This window comes from Palaemon carinicauda, unplaced genomic scaffold (assembly GCF_036898095.1).
Source record: "Palaemon carinicauda isolate YSFRI2023 unplaced genomic scaffold, ASM3689809v2 scaffold263, whole genome shotgun sequence".
Taxonomy (NCBI): Eukaryota; Metazoa; Arthropoda; class Malacostraca; order Decapoda; family Palaemonidae; genus Palaemon; species Palaemon carinicauda.
This window is the reverse complement of record NW_027170278.1, coordinates 101,382-118,996: the sequence shown is the minus strand read 5'-3', so window position 1 is coordinate 118,996 and position 17,615 is coordinate 101,382. Positions and strand designations below refer to the sequence as shown.

Below are 17,615 nucleotides of genomic sequence, written 5' to 3'. Positions count from 1 at the left end.
CTTCCCGATGCCCATTCCCGCACAATCTCTGTGAGTAGCCAAGGATATCGCGCCTGCCGTCTCTGTCAGCGAATTCAGTGTCTCTGAACCTCTATGCCATAGCATCAGCAGAGTTGCCCGGTTGGGCAGAATGATCCATACCTTAGGCGAAGGTCTTCCTTAGGATCATCGACGGCTTCACCCCCGGCCCCCTCAGTCGATCCTTTCTTGTAAGGAAGGATCTGAGAGGGGATGTCCATAGTCGACCTCTCAGCCCTGATCAAGTTTGTCGAACAAACTTCGGCCAGCGTAGACCAGCAGAATCGATCAGACTGGTAACGAGGCACAGGACTCCTTTAACCCTGGATCGGAAGGACGGGTACTTTCAGTTTCCATTCCATCCATCTTCCAGGATGCTCGTCGAATTCAGCCTAGATTGCAAGTATTCCTGCTTATGATGCAGTGTGGCTATCCCGCCGTGGCATAGCAGGTTTGTTTCCCCAGAGAACTCTCCCTGCCTTCCTCTTGGCCGCTCAGGTGCAGGCTTCCGCCTCCTCTACTGTTTGGAGGGCTGGTCAACTCCGGTAGGCTCGGGTTTTGACCTTCTTCAGCGCCGGGACAAGCTTCCGGATGCTGACCATGAGTGTGGGCTCATGGTATTTTGCTTGGAGCCTTCTCTTCCTCTGCCTCAACATCTGGAGTATCTGGCCATGATATTGAGTCAACCGCCTTACCACATTGGAAACCCCGCTTCTCGTCCGTCCAGCGAGGTTAAGCAACGTCGGTACTTAGATGGGTGACCACCTGGGGACGCCAGATTCTGTTACCACATCCTCCGAGCCTTCCTTTCGGTTGACTGTGGCAAGACTGAGGAGAGTCGCAGTACCTGTTCTCAGTCAAGCAGAGCTTTCAGCCCTACCTTGGAACGTTTCCTAGTTCTTCTTTCCTCATTGACCCGTCTATAGTCCGAACGGTCGCCTCAGGATAAGTTCCATGTGGGGCGATCCAAGTTCCGGTGGCTTCAGGCAATGTTTAACCGGACTCCCTGGCCCTATGGGACCAGCGGAACTATTAAACCTGCAATGGGTGTTGACCTATGGAGCCTCTTGATGGTAGTGGATATTCTCGTCCTTTCCCCACATTCTTGATGCGGTTCTCGGACTCGTCAAGGAAAGGGGGGGGGGGGCATGTTCCGGTCCAGGCCTATGGTCAAGACCTGAAGGATACCTCTCCATCATTCAGGCAGGCTTAAGGGCCTTAGTCTGGCCCCTCTTCAGATCCTACAGCTCCTGCCAAGTCGCCCCGTTGCGCGTCGACTTCATTCTAACCAGCAGGGGACGCATTTTCACACCTTCACATCTTGCCGTAGAGATACCGGGATGATTGAGATTCTCTCAATTCCACCATCGGCTCTCTCATTCCAGGCAGGGGAATGTTTCTCTCAGACTATCCGAGCAGAGCCTCATAGAGAGAGTGTACCTAGGGGTCTTTGACCTTGGGTAACCAGCAAGTGCTGGTCTGGGGGACCTGATCGCGACACCTTGGAACCTCAAGCTTCCGCTAGTCTTCCCCCCAGTCTCAGACCCCGAGACTCTGGCAAGATGCATTCCGGTGATGGTGGGACAACTTCGACGCCTGCGTCTTCCCTCCTTTTTGATTGCGGACAATGGGTCTCAACAAAACCAGGTTGTCTGTCAACCTTTCAATGGGAGAGCTCCACTGGGACTATGCGCAGAACGGTTTCTGGACCCTCTGCTTCCCCTGACGGAACTCCCGGGAGAGCTTCTCCCACGGCGCAAACTACTCAAGCAACCACACTACGACATCTCTCCCGAACCGGGGCGTCGCTTCGGCTTCATGCCTGGAGACACTACGCTTCCTCCTCTAGAAGAGACAACCCGCTACAGTCGCGGTACGGAGGTCGCGTCATCTGCGATAGTCATCCACAGGGGTCTCCCAGGCAAAGTGAAGAGTCTAAGGTGGTTGGTGCTGTGGGAGATATACCTCTTCCCGTGAGGCCTCTTCTCCAGCAATAACGGTCTTATTGCCTTTCGGCGGGAGGAAACTCCTTTCCGCTCTCGGCAATGAAGCCTGTCGCCCAGCCTTTCCCTGACCTTCAGGCTTAAAGGAATAACTTTTTCCTGCCCGCTGGATCTATCCTCGCTCATGCGAAGCTACGATCGTCCCTGCCCTAGTCGGAGGAAGACCTCCAACTTGGAGCATGGCTCGGACTTTTAGTCCTTTAAGAGATCTTCTCAAGACCCTTTTACGACAGGCCTCGGATTGTATTCCGCCTTGGGTCTTCTGCTCACTCTGGCCACGGCCAGTGTGTAAGCAATCTTCTTGGTCTCTTACTACTCCCCCCTTTCTAAGGAAGAGGGGAAGGCAACATTCAGGCTCGCTCCCGAGTTGTTGGCTAGACTCAGAATCTGAGGGTCCCGACCCTTCGGTCCGATTCATTCAAGATTTCGAGTCTCCATTCTGTGTCTGATGTCCCAAGACCTTCTCTTTCTTGCCAGTAAGGAATCGAGAGGTTAGCGCTGGGAACAGCTGCAGTTTGGCCTCAGTTGCAGCCGATTTGGGAACACAAGGAGGACATGGGGGGAGAGTCACCAGTATACCTCTTCAGCCCGGAGTCAAGGACATTCATCTCGACCTGTCTTCAGACCCTCCCCCGTCACGTTGCCCTACAGCACAATGTTGGATACATCGCAACGTCCCTCGCCTTCGAGTAATACTACTCTGTGACGCAGGTGCTACAAGCTGGAGTCTGGAAGCGTCTGATGACCTTCGCAGCCCGCTTCCTGCAGGGCGTGACCCACAGGAGTCTCGATACGTTTTCTATCGCTCTGTGGTGGCTACACAACAGCTGGTCTAACCTCAGGCTCCTTTTTGGACAGGTAGCAGAAGGTTGAGGGCATTGTTATCAGGTTTTAGTCTGCATGAACGAAAGAAGTATGTCTGGCCCTTACTTCTTTCTTCATCATCCCCTCTACGGGGAAGCAGCATCCTGGTCTCTGCATAGCTGACCTCGAACCTCTGCAGGTAAACCATGCTTCCTTGTGTTCCGAGTATTGAGTCAATACTGTCGCGTCCCCCATACCCTGACGAGGTGGTATTGGGAACGTCCTAACCCAGAGTTCCTTCTGGAACTCCAGGTCAACTGCCTAAGACGGGTCACACTTCTTCCTTCACACACAAGCTTACGTAGGCCACATGGTTCCTTGCGGAGCAAGGAACTTGTGAGGTGCAGGGACTCCTTTTCTCGAGTGCGACTCACTCGGATTCTGAGTCCCCGGGTAAAGCCAAAGCCAGTATGGCTGGGGACTTTCCACCCTTCCTAAGGGATAAGTCACCCTTTGTAAATAGCGTGGTTTGTATTTCGGTTACGGAACAAATGACAAATTCGAAGATAATTTGTATTTTTCCTAACCATACAAACCTTAGCTATTTACACATATTTGCCCGCCAGCCCTGTCCCCCAAGACAAGTCCTACCTCTTAAGTGAAAGTGAGTATTCACCTGTGTGTGAGGGGGAGGAGGGGTAGCTAGCTACCACTCCCCTACCCCCCCGCTAACTAGCGCGGGGGTAATATACCTCGTTAAATTCTAATGGCTCGCCATTTCAGCTACGCTAAAAGTAATAACCCTTTGTAAATAGCTAAGGTTTGTATGGTTAGGAAAAATACAAATTATCTTCGAATTTGTCATGTTTTCATATTTTTGATATATTTTTGAGAAAATTCAGGCATTTTCCAAGAGAATAAGACCAACCTGACCTCGCTATGACACAAATTAAGGCTGTTAGAGCAATTTGAAAAAAATATATAACAAAATGTGCTCGAAATTTAACCTTATGGTGGGGGTAAAAAATTTAACCTTATGGTGGGGGTAAAAGGGTTAAAGGAGTGCCATCGCACTCAAACATCTGCAATATCACCCCATCACATACCCTCAATTGCTCACACCTGCGGGAGTGCTACCTCACCTGCTAGGATTCCCGCGCCATCTCGCCCATTTTCGATTGCTCACCACCTCACTTGCTCGCCTCAACCACCCGGCAAGTTCTAGGCGAAGATCAGCGGTTATTCAGTGTACCGGCTAAGGGGTGGGGCGTCCCTGCAATCCTTCAGTAACTACTGACACCTCGCTATGAATTTCAACAGCTAATCTGAAAGCATACTCTATCTAAAGACTCTGGTTTTTATAGGTAGGAAAAATACAATTATTTTAAATATTTCTGATTTTATTAATTTAAATTTAAATCCATTGATAAATGAAGTCTAATCAGATTTGAACTTCATCAAAGTCCTAAACAGCATATTTGCTTACCCTGTTATATTTTTTTTTCAGCTCGCTCTGCTTTTAAGGAGTATTTAGAAGCAAAGAAGGCAGTGTTTTGTCCGTCCACAAACAGCTTAGTCACTACACGCAATGGAAGACATGATGGAAGTCTCGCTTCAAGAAGGAGTCCTTACGCAATGTAGGTATATTTAATTTGTTAATACCTTTCCTATATTATCCCTTTTACCCCCAAAGGACGTACTGGTACGTTTCACAAAAGCCATCCCTTTACCCCCATGGACGTACCGGTACGTCCTTGCAAAAAATGCTATAAAATTTTTTTTTTCATATTTTTGATAATTTTTTTGAGAAAATTCAGGCATTTTCCAAGAGAATGAGACCAACCTGACCTCTCTATGACAAAAATTAAGGCTGTTAGAGCAATTAAAAAAAAAATATACTGCAAAATGTGCTGGGAAAAAAATAATCCCCTGGGGGTTAAGGGTTGGAAATTTCCAAATAGCCTGGGGGTTAAAGGGTTAAAAAAGAAATTTGAAAATATAAAAGTCCAAGAATTTTTTCCTTATTACAATAGGCCTTTGCTCTCTCTGGCTGTTTAGATAGTCTGGTTTAAAGGTCGCTCATGAATGGCCGAGGCAAGGGACAGTGACATTGCCCAAGGAATCGGGACAATGGCCTAGAGACTGACCATATATTATATGATCAGCGCCCAAGCCTCCTCTCCAGCCAAGCTAGGACCAGGGAGGGCCAGGCAGTGGCTGCTGATGACTCAGCAGATAGACCTATAGGCTCCCCCAAACCCCCCAAACTTAGCTCACAAGGATGGTAAGGTTGCAGACACTAATGGCACTAACGAGTCTGAGTGGGACTCGAACCCCCCGACTGGCAAACGCCAGGCAGAGACGTTATCACTCAGGCCACAGCACCTTTGGTCTGTAACTTTAGTTTTGAGAACAGATTATCCCATTCATGCTTTCTTTTGGTTTTCTTTTTAATGTGAATGTCACGAATTTCATAGGTTGTGTAGTGATAGGCAACAGTTTTTTATCCCTTTTTCTCTCTTTCCATATGGGGAAAACTATAAGGATATTTTTTCTTACCATTAATGCAACTAACATAGTTTCTGTTATCATCATCAGTGTCATACAGTGAGAATACATGTTCACACGGAGCCAATGATACTGTTCCTTGGAATAGGAAGCCCACAAGTAGAAAATTGAAACCTTTGGAATTGTAACTTATTAGAAAATTACAGATAGGAAGGTAAACAGATCATCTTGCGGCAATATGGATTCTAGGACAGTTGGTAAACAGGGTTCAACATATGGTGATTATAGTTAGAGGACCTTGAAACAAGCAGTTGCATCTTAAACTTATGAAGAGCTTCAGGTTCTACGTCTTAACGGAAATCTTGTGCGCATTTGTGGCGTATTTAATAGAGGACCTTCGTCAATGGGCTGGTTTTTATCTTAATACCTTTTTAGAATAAAAATGGTGATGGTTTTCAAGAAAAAAAGAACACTAATTCCTAAATAGGTTCCATAGGTGATATGGAAACTCTGTTTTGTAGTACTTTATGACTTTAGAGAGAGTGGAAGTGGTTATATCCAAGTGCAGGTCAATTTTATAATGTGATACAGTATTATACATACATATACCAAGGCACTTCCCCCAATTTTGGGGGGTAGCCGACATCAAACAAGTGAAACAGAAAAGGGGACCTCTCCTCTCTACGTTCCTCCCATCCTGACAAGGGACTCAATCGAGTTCGGCTGGTACTGATATTATAACAAAAGGAATCCCACTTCGCACAGCTGTTTGTAAATGAAATGCCAGCTCAGTTTTCGTAGTTGTCTGAGGAAGGAATACCAGAATTGCTTTTTAAATTGTTTATAGAAGGAACATCAGAATTGACCCATTGCTCATAGAATGTATTACAAAATGATCACTGTTGTTTGGCTAATCCCAAAACACTGTCCTTTGTTGACCAGATATTCAGCTAAAAGGGAACAGAAAATGAACATTCGAAGGAAATATGTCTCCCTCAAACGATGAGATTTATGTATTGAGATGTCCTAGGGGATCCCTGATATGTAGGGATAGAAGATCCATTGTCCGTTTGTAACTCCTTGATTGCTATATGAACTTTTCTAGACCTTGCATCCTGGTTGGTAGAAATTCAGTGTTGGATACCCTTGGAATTAGCAGGTATCAAGTATGAATACAGAGGAAACCATTGATGAGATACAGTTGTGCATGTTTAACTTGGGCAATCATATCGCAGGGGAAATTTTGATTCACTGATACTCAGTTAGAAAAAGAGTGGCAGGTTTTGATACAGTTAGCCACAACAACTGTTTCCCTACCCTTAGAAATAGTAAATGATAGATGATGGTATGAGGAGCAAGGATTCACCTTATTCCAAAATCTATCAATTAAATTTGATGGATCTTCATGCATGAATATGACAATCTTTCTCGAGGTGCTTATGTTACCGGGATATGAAGATACAGAATTTAATTGCTACAACCTCTGTTTTCCTTGAGAATGTTGGTTACATGTGGTGATAGGTCATATGAGGTGAAGATAACAGAAGATTGTAGAAGGGATGTCATTGTGGATATTTTTCAAAACCTTTCAGTAGTCGTACCTCTGTCATTGGAAGCGAGATGAACAAATATTTGCCATACTACGAGGAAGGTCCCATGAGTGCATGATGGTGTATGGAATTAGGATGGGTCATAACTAGAAATGACACAGAAATAACCATGAATTCATAAGAGCATAAAATGGCTGGAAGTTCTCCACGATATGAACTCGAGGAAACTGGAATGCTAGCTTCTGGTTTGAGGAATCGGTTGCAATTGTGGGGAATAAATAGATTATTAAGTCTTTTTGTAAGGTATTAATGAAGATTTGTGTTAGGTAAATGCAACATAGTTTCCCATATCTTCAGTAGTGATAGACAAGGCCTTCCTCCAAGTGATCGCTTCACCAAAGTCCATACATTTCAAAATTGTAAAGGTCTTGTTAGATCTCGTCATGAGTGTCATTATACGGAAGCCTTTAGTATTATGCTCACTCTTCTGAACCCTACAGGATAGAGCAAGTTTCCCTCTTTCTTTAACCCTTTTACCCCCAGGCTATTTGGAAATTTCCAACCCTTAACGCCCAGGGGGTTATATTTTTTCAAGCACATTTTGCAGTACTGTATATATTTTTTTAATTGCTCTAACAGCCTTAATTTTCGTCATAGAGAGGTCAGGTTGGTCTCATTCTCTTGGAAAATGCCTGAGGTTTCTCAAAAAATTGTCAAATATTTGCAAAAAAAAATTTAAATAGCAGTTTTTTGCAAGGACGTACCGGTACGTCCATGGGGGTAAAGGGATGAGTTTTGTGAAACGTACCAGTACGTCCTTTGGGGGTAAAAGGGTTAAAAGTTTGCCGTCTATTATGTCTCCGTTCACTCACAATTAATAACAACCACCAAACACGAATGCACAAACTGCGATAGATCCGACACCCACTGCTATTGGTAAATCGGAGCAACTTGGGTGTGTACGCTAAGATGTATCTAACAGTATGCATAAAGCCCCAGGAGCCAGCCAGACCAAACCTATTCTGACTTCGAAAATAAACGGGCCGATGAGGAACAAGCAATAGTTTTCTAACAATGACATAACCAACATACAACGAGTAGATAAGGGTGCGAATGAGCAACCCTAACATCGTCGTTGCAACGTTTCGCTACAAAAAAGTTGTTGATTTAATTTTCATGTCTATATTTCCGATAGGGAACTCCCACAGTGATTCATTCTCCTTAGTCAGACCCACTACAGATTGGTACCTCTGCAGCTCTTCAATTTTTGAAGTGTGTATTCACGCCTTGGTTATACTTATCCCAATTTATTTCGTTATTTATTGGCTGGGAAATTCTGTCATGTGGCTTCATTTCTAAATACATGAAGAAAATTATGGCTTGTATACTATGAAACACTGATTCATTACCAAGGTGTAACTATTGTGGTCCGCATTTAATTTAAACCTTTAGGATTTGAATCTAGATTATGGTTATCATATCCAAGATACAAAAGGGTGTAATGTAATTCATTGTACAGTACCGTACGTTATTGCCTTTTGAATGGAGAGTGTAATGCTTATCCCAGAATGTTAGAATTTTCAGTTATTATTATTCTGGACTTTACAACTTACATGATAGATTTCATATGAAATAAAGATGAATTGGCAGACAAGTTAAACTTTAAATAATTAAATGACCTGTTTGTATAAAGATTGATGCATTCAAAAGTTCAGAATTATGTAAATAGACTCAGAATTATTAAGGTATTATTAAAAATATGCAAGTTTAGTAATGTATATTGCTTTTAAATGTATGAAAAAGTCCACTTGTTGAATGGAATTTGAAATATATATAAAATGCTTATTTTAAAATCTCTCCACATCTGTATTATTTTAGAACATTCTTAAAAGCACTAGAATAATTTATTTTCTTTTCCAGATTATCGACGTGCGTAGGAAGTTGAAGACCGACATCACCGAAGATTAATCTTTCAAGAAACAATAGACGGTGCTGCTACATGACCACTATCTTCTTCTTTCCCACTTCTATGTGGGGTCGATGTTTCTGGCCAGCGTTCTCCATCTACTTCTGTCCCATACTTCATCACCGGTTAATCCCTTTGATCGAAAGTCATCATTATAAATCTTTTATATTAATTCACTATGCGCATGAGTAATGCATGATGGCCCTAACGTTTGGTAATTCAATGGTAATTCTCAAGTTATTTTGAGAAAATGAGTTCTTACTTGCATGGAAGTTGTCCGTATTCTGCTCAATGACCGAGTGGTTATATTGCATGAACTATGATTGATTATAGGTATTCATTTATTCATTATTGATTGGTTTGTCCTTTCCTAGGATCCAGGTCTTTCAACCTAAAGTGTTCTGTTACTATCTCTAGTAATTTCTATCTATGTGTTCAAGTTGAAGAAGGATCCTTTTTGAGATTTTAAAAATGGCTTACCCGGGTCCGTTTAGCTTTTTACTTTTAATATTTCCTGAGCCATACACAGATACTCGTCAACTTATGACCGTGACTACAACTAGTATGTCTGGCAATGTTGTTACGACATTGGTGAAAACGAGAAATTCAGAGCTTTAAATTGAGCTTTAAATCGCCAAATAGAGCATAATGTTAAAAAGCGCAAGTCAAAGCACTTGAAAATTAGCATTTGAAATTGGCAGAAAATAATGTACAGTATTAAAATATTGGCAAAAAACACGAATCAAGACGTAAAATTTTGAGTTCCAAATGGCCAAATAAAACACGAATCGAGACGTAAAATTTTGAGTTCCAAATGGCCAAATAAAACACGAATCAAGACGTAAAATTTCTGAGTTCCAAATGGCCAAATAAAACACGAATCAAGACGTAGAAGTTTGAGTTCCCAATGGCCAAATTAAACACGAATCGAGACGTAAAATTTTGAGTTCCAAATGACCAAATAAAACACGAATCAAGACGTAAAAGTTTGAGTTCCAAATGTTCAAATAAAACACGAATCAAGCCGTAAAATTTTGAGTTCCAAATGGCCAAATAAAACACGAATCAAGCCGTAAAATTTCTGAGTTCCAAATGGCCAAATAAAACACGAATCAAGACGTAAAATTTCTGAGTTCCAAATGTCCAAATAAAACACGAATCAAGCCGTAAAATTTTGAGTTCCAAATGGCCAAATAAAACACGAATCAAGCCGTAAAATTTCTGAGTTCCAAATGGCCAAATAAAACACGAATCAAGACGTAAAATTTTGAGTTCCAAATGGCCAAATAAAACACGAACCAAGACGTAGAAGTTTGTCGACTAAATCTAGAGACCGGTTGACAAAATCGAATGACGTGTTTCATCCGCGGCCTATGATCGAACGTAGATTTAAGCAAAGTACGAGTTTATTTTGAATGTAGCATTTGATAGATACTTTGCAAGGAAACAAAGATTTCTGTTCCTTCTGCTTTATATACTATATGTATTGTAAAGCACCTCTGAGAGAGAGAGAGAGAGAGAGAGAGAGAGAGAGAGAGAGAGAGAGAGAGAGAGAGAGAGAGAGAGAAACATTTTATCTCTCTCTCTCTCTCTCTCTCTCTCTCTCTCTCTCTCTCTCTCTCTCTCTCTCTCTCTCTCTCTCTCTCAGACGTGCCCCATGTGTCAAATAATTACCTATAATATTTATAAAGGAACTATATGAAAACTATGGAATGCTATAACATATTGATGCTAAAGTAATATTCATTATGAAGATATTTTGAATACATTAAGATATTATATAAACAATACTCTGTTATCCGTATGTGCGCATTTTTAAGAATGCGATAATGTTGTCTGCTAAAACTAGAAATCAGCTGAGGAAATCGCAGTGCTGTATTTTAAACCTTAGTCTATAATAACTACAAACAAACTTTATTATTATTATTATCATCATTACTAGCTAAGCTACAATCCTAGTTGGAAAAGCACGAAGCTATAAGCACAAGGAAAAATAGCCTAGAAAGGAAATAAACTACAAGAGAAGTAATGAACAATTGAAATTAAATATTTTAAGAACAGTAACAACATTTGAAAATAGATCTTTCATGAATAAACTATAAAAAGAGACTTATGTCAGCCTGTTCAACAAAAAAAGCCTTCCTTGCAAGTTTGAACTTTTGAAGTTCCACCGATTTGAGAACAGTACCCGATTAGGAAGATCATTCCACAACATGGTCACAGCTGGAATAAAACTGTGACAACACTGCGTATATTGAACCTTATGATGGAGAACGCATCACGATTAGAATTAACTTCATATCTAGTAGTACGAACAGGATGGTGCTGTCAGGAAGATCTGAATGCAAAGGATGGTCAGAATTATGAAAAATCTTATGCAACGATGGTGCCAGAGATTGATATATAGATAAGAAAAAAAGAATTTGATAGATTGTAAGTTCCTGTCCATTAAGTTAAGATTGGATTCAGCACCTGAAGACCAGACAGGAAAACAGTACTTGAAAAATTTAAAATGAAAGAATTAAAACACGCTTCAGAATCGATTGATCACCGAAAATCTTGAAAGACTTCCTCAGTAAGCTAATTTTTTGTGTAACTGAAGAAGAGACAGACCTAATGTGTTTCTCAGATGTAAATTTGCTATTAAGAATCACCTAAAATTTTAAGCCTTACATAGTTAAAAAACTCATTAACAGTGCTGAGATCCAGATGTTGAGGAGCCACTGTCCTAGACCTTCTTACAATCATACATTGAGTTTTGTTACGGTTCAACTTCATGTCCCATAATTTGCACCTTGAACTAATTTTGGCTATAACTCTATTAAGGGATTCATTAACCCCAGATCTACATTCTTGAGATGGAATTGATACAAAGAGAGTAGCATCATCTGCATATGCAATGAGCTTGTTTTCTAGGCCAAACATGTGTATATAGTATTAAAAGTTATGGACCAAGAACACTACCATGAGGAACACTAGATATTACATTCCTATACTTGCTATGGTGTCCATCATAAAAAACTTTGCTATCTATTACTTAAAGATTCAATAATGATGGTAAGGAAAGACCCACCGTCTCCCAACTGTTTGAGTTTGAAAACAAGGGCTTCATGATTAATACGGTCAAAGGTAGCATTAGAATCAAGGCCAATCATATGAACGTCCGGACCACAATCAAGACATTTCTTCACAGCATTGTGGATTGTAAGAAGGGCATCACATACTCCAAGACTTTTACGGAAGCCAAATAGCAAACTAGGGAACAGATGATTACCTTCAGCAAACCTTTTTATGTTTTACCAAAAGACATTCAAGATCTTTAGATAATAGGGGCGTTATGGAAATTGAGCAGTAATCAGCTGGTCTTGAGCTACCACAAACACATTTACATAATGGCATAACATTACCAATTCTCCAACAAGTGTTGAAAGAAAGAACATCTTGCTAACTTGCAGAAAATGATAAATGAAGTTAAACTAGTTAGTTTAGCTTCTGCAAAATAAGGATGAGGAAGATGAAGTTTCAAATTACTCTGCTTACTGTCAAACACGTCAGTCAAAAGGGTTGAGTTTTCCTTTGGAGAGTGAGTGTCAGCCATCTGGTTTCAGTAAAGGAGGAATTGCTATGTCTAGACCAAATATTGCAGATTTAAGGGTACCCCACCGCTCATGTTCCTGCGTTGTACAGGAAAGTATTTCTTTTAGGGCTAAATTGTATTCCTTTTCAGTTGAAGCATAAACTCTCTGAGGAAAAGCTCTAAAGTTAGTATAGTTATCCCAAGTCAAATCTGATCTGTTACCTTTCTAAAGGTGATAAGCCTTCTGCTTCTCCAAATAAGCACGCCGACAATCATCATTGAACTAAATGAATAATGTAGTAAAAACTGCTGGCTATCATCTTAGAAAAATTGCTTTTATAAAGAAGTACCTGGATGAACTTTCTTTAAGGAAACTAGTGAAACTATTGACTATAGTAACTCCATTTACTACAGTTTACCAAAAGTGCAACTTAAGAAATTACAAAACATAATAAGTAGAGGAGGAAAACGGATAGAAAGTGCCCCACCCCGAGAAAGGATCACTCCTACACTAATTGATTTGCATGGGCTCAATTAAAGCAAGAATTGAATTTAAGATATGTATAATAACCCACCAAGTTATCAGAACCAGACATCCTAAATATCCCTGAGAATTGCTACATATTGTGCAGCAAACAAATCGTGTTGACGGGAGAAAAGTTACTGATGGTTTTAAATTATTGGAGTGTCTACTGTAGGCTCTAGAGCCTTTAAATATGCAGCCTCGAGACTATACAGTAAGCTTCCACTAGGCATCCAAAAGACTTAAGATATTAAGGCTTTGAGAGAAAACTGAAGACTTTCTTTTTCTTTCCAAGTGCTTCGATAGTGTGGATTTGACAATAAGCGAGCAATATTTGGTGTGAAATGCTGAATGCCTTGGAATGCACGTGATATAATGACCGTAAAGGTCCTGTAGAGAGTAGGGTTCCCCTGCTGTATAGGACCAGAAAAGCAGCCTTTGAAGTAAATTTAAGGAACCAGGGTTTGTCTTTTACACGAAAAGGGATATGCCTATCAATTATGTTGACCAGATAGTCATTCAAAAGAACAACAGGCTCAGCATTGTTATGCAACTGTGACCAATTCAAGTTAGAAATAATAAATGCCATTCCATTCTGCTTGAGATTCTATATCAATCTTACATGAATATGATACATCAGACAGGCTGCTCAGTCTTTACAACTAGTGAAATCCAGGCATGATCAGATGTCCCGACTGGAGAACCAACGGTACTTGGTATAACATCAAGGGAGTCAGTGTATACTAGATCTAAGTAGTTATCAGACCAATTAATAGCTTTACTTATGGTTTTCTAACAGCCTGATTCAGAGGCAAAGTCCAATGCTCTAAAGCCATGGTGATCAGTAGGAGAAACATGATTTAACCACTCCCTATGGTGAGTATTGAAAGTACCAACAAAAGCAACATAGGCATTTTTATCATCTTGTATCTTAGCCATAATGGTAAGTAAAGACAATTGAAGATAGAATCATTTATCTGGATTCCAGTAGAATAATATAAGTAGAAGGTGTTATGCCTGCCACAAACTTATATTACTTGAATATGACAACCACATTTGTAGCGGGATTTATGTGGAGCAGGGAACCCAGTCCTAATATACACTTCCATTTCCCTTGCCCTAGGAATGGCATCCTGTTTCAAAATTATTGGCTTCTTAAAACCAGTTATAAGGAGCTCAGATGAATGCTTCATTTGATAAAGTTTATGAGCATAAAAGAATATTATACTGTCTGGATGCAACTGTAAGGTTTTGAATATTGGCATGCAGACCACGAATATTGCAGTGAAATAGACGACACTGGAAAAGTCTAGGATGCATTGGTTCAGGATTTCGCTCGATGTCTCCAGAAAGGATAAGAATTAAGAGCAATAAAAAAGATTCATCATACCTAAAAACTAACTAAATATTGATAATGAAATATGTACTGAAGTATAAGTACAGTACAGTAAAATGATTGATACCATCCATAGAGTTGAGATAAAAAGTTGGATAAAATAGGGTCAACTTGGCCGAGCCAACACACCACGCAAGGCTAATTACCCTCCAGCATAGGCACTTCAGCTGAAGGGAGGACACTAAGGATGGTTTTACATAATGAATACTTGTGAGGTAGATAAAGAAACAGATGAGGCAAAGACAGCCTCTTGATAAACAAGAGGCTGTCTTTGCCTCATCCGTGGCTCTCCTATTAAGTCTACCCAACACACTATTTCAAAGAAAAGAGGAAGAGGAAACATAGAATAGTGTGCCTGAGCGTACCCTTAAAGAGGAAAACTCTACCCCAAGACAGTGGAAGCTATGATCAAGAGTCTTTTCTTTGCTTTCTAAGAGGAAAGTAGCCACTGAACAATGACAGTGCAGTAGTTAACCCCTTGAGTGAAGACGTATAGTTTCGTAATCACAATGTCAGATGTATAAGGATAGAGGAGAATGTGGAAAGAACAGGCCAGGCTATTCGTTGTATGTGTAGGCAAAGAAAAAATGAGCCATGACCAGAGAGAGGGATTTAATGTCGTACTGTCTGGCCAGTCGGAGGACCCAATAACTCTTCAGCGTTAGTATCTATGATTTGCTAGAACATATTCGTAATGATGTAATATTCATTATGAAGATTTTTAAATAAGTTTAGAAATTATATGAATGTTACTCTTGTTATTCGTATTTGCGCATATTTTCGATACAGTAGCATAGCTTGATATCAGCTGATCTTAACCAATAGTAAAAAAGTAAAAAAAAGAAGACAAAAAGAGTTTAATAAAGAACAATTAACATTTTAAAAATCATGATTTTTAAGAATGTGACAATGTTCTTTGCTAAAACTAGAGATTAGCTGACGAAATTGAATGACGTGTTTCAAGCCCAGTCTACGATCGAACAAAGATTTATGCAGAGTACAAGTTTTATTTTATGTGTAGTATTTAATAGATACATTGTAAGGAAACAACAATAGAGAGAGAGAGAGACTTTTCGTTATTGGTATGTGCCTATGTTCTCAATACATTATTGTTGGCTTGAGATCACCTGATCATAACCATAATGGATTTATAGATCTAAATTTATTGTGTCATATAATTGACAATTTTTTTTTTTAAGGAAACAGATTTTTTTTTGATAAACCATTTACTATAAGATGATTACAGCATCATGACACAGTATAACGTACTTATGGTAATTTAACAAATGTTGACTTACAGGCAGATTGGATTGTGACCTGTTTGTTGGAACCAAACACAGTCATATGTCGACGAGTATCTGTACACTTTTATTAGTTTTTTATGTTCAACCTTTCTTGAAGGAATATTATAAGATTTTACGCATGTCTTCCCAGGTCCATTTAGTTATTTTACTAGGTCATATACACTTTCATTAGATTTTGTGTTCAAGGCTTTGCTGAAGGACCGTTATAAGATTAAAAGCGCCCCCAAAAATCAACCGAACTGTAGCCATCAGCTGCGTCCGAAGGAATGGGAAGCAGGAATGTATAGGTGCACTCGAAGGTGATAGGAGGTGTAGCGGCTCCTTACTTATCCTTCCCCTTAGTGGATTAGACTGGGTAAGGTCTGTTTGGGGTGCAGATATCTATGGTTGTCTTAGGATACGTCCCTGATTATACACGATATCCTCGGATAGTCGTTCCGGGGGTTGGAACCCCGTGATACCTGACGGTAACTCTCTTGTAATATCAATCGCAGAAATATTATACTGTCGAAGTCGCCAGAAGGAACTTCCATCAGGAAGACATGAGTATCTCACCCAGAAATAGATTTTTCCTACGTCGAAATCCCTTAAAAAGTTATGCAGGACCAATTAGCTTTTTTCTTTAATAATATCCTGAGCTATAAACATTACTTGCTATTCCCAATCAGTTACCTTAGAATGCTGTTTTGTGTAGATTATACTCATCTAGTTACCAGTAAATAATTTTAATTTCTAAGGCATACAGGTATTAGATTATTTTTCAATGAGCTTAATGTCTATTTACTTAGTTTCACACCAATCTTGTTTTATTAGTAGTGAAATGGGGTTTTGATAGAATAAGAAGACGCAGATTTGGCTGAAAGTATTTTAGGTCATAAAATGGATTTTAACTTGGAAAAATCTATTTTTGGGCTCGAGCCATGTCATCCTGATGGAAGTTCCTTCGAGCAGCTTCCTACTGTACAATATTTCTGCGAGTGATATTACAAGAGAATTACCATCAGGTATCACGGGGTTCCAACCCCCGGAATAACTATCCTAAGATATCGTGTATAATCAGGGACGTATCCGTTGATAACCATAGATATCTGCAGCCCAAACAGACTTAACCCAATCTAGGAATCTAAGGAGGAGGATAGGCGAGGAGCCGTTACAAAGAATTGAATAAAGAAAAATGTAAGAGGAAAGGAATTCTTTGGTGCCAGTAAGCTGAGATTGTACTTATGATTCTATCTATGGTAGAATGTCTTGTGAAAGATTGGAATGATAGAATCCGTGTAATTCATGAGAAGTTTTTCAAAATTTATGTGGTTCTTGTTTCATAATTTTTCCATTTGGTAATAATATTACTGGTTGAGTAATTGTAATATTTTAAAGGTTTAGAGATGCCAGCGAGTTTAATTAAAGATTTTTGTTGATTTGAATGGATTAAGTAATTTTTCATGTTAATTGTACGTTTACGATTATGAATATTTCCTATTTATAAGTTACTGAAAATTATTCAAAGTACAGTATATTAATTTATATTGAATTAGGGTATGTTTTGATTAATTTTGGATAGGTACAGACAATTATTTTTTGTGAGCTCTCATAGAAAAAGCAATCAGGATACCATAAAATTTGGTTTTTAAGATCAGCAGGTGACAAATAATTTCACACTATTCTTGCAGTTTTGTAGTTCCTAGAAAGGGAAGGAGCACATTTATAGTTTTGATTTTAAAGTAATTTTAGTTACCTTTGTTTCTTCAACTTGAATCTCTTTCAAAATTAGGTCAAAAAATTTCACAAGACTTAGGTTTGCCTCGAAGAAACACTCATAAGCACTTGGCAAAATCAATTTTAGAGATTGCTGTGGCCTGATTGGTAACGTCTCTGCCTGGTGTTTGCCAGTCGCGGGTTCGAGTCCCACTCAGACTCGTTAGTGCCATTAGTGTCTGCAACCTTACCATACTTGTGAGCTAAGGTT

The 17,615-nt window shown here is 39.9% G+C and overlaps 1 protein-coding gene across 4 annotated transcripts in view; it reads left to right on the top strand.

The window, feature by feature from the left end:
• The window catches only part of LOC137636270 (serine-rich adhesin for platelets-like), a 66,001-nt gene extending 55,198 nt beyond the window's left edge, over positions 1–10,803 (top strand). For 3 of the 4 annotated variants that reach the window (XR_011043019.1, XR_011043018.1, XR_011043020.1), the window contains exons 2-3: positions 4,333–4,462; positions 8,804–10,803. The gene's annotated coding sequence lies outside the window, so the exon portion shown is untranslated. The remainder of the gene's footprint in view (positions 1–4,332; positions 4,463–8,803) is intronic. The other variant, XR_011043021.1, reaches the window with a different exon arrangement.
• The last annotated feature ends 6,812 nt before the right edge of the window (positions 10,804–17,615 follow it).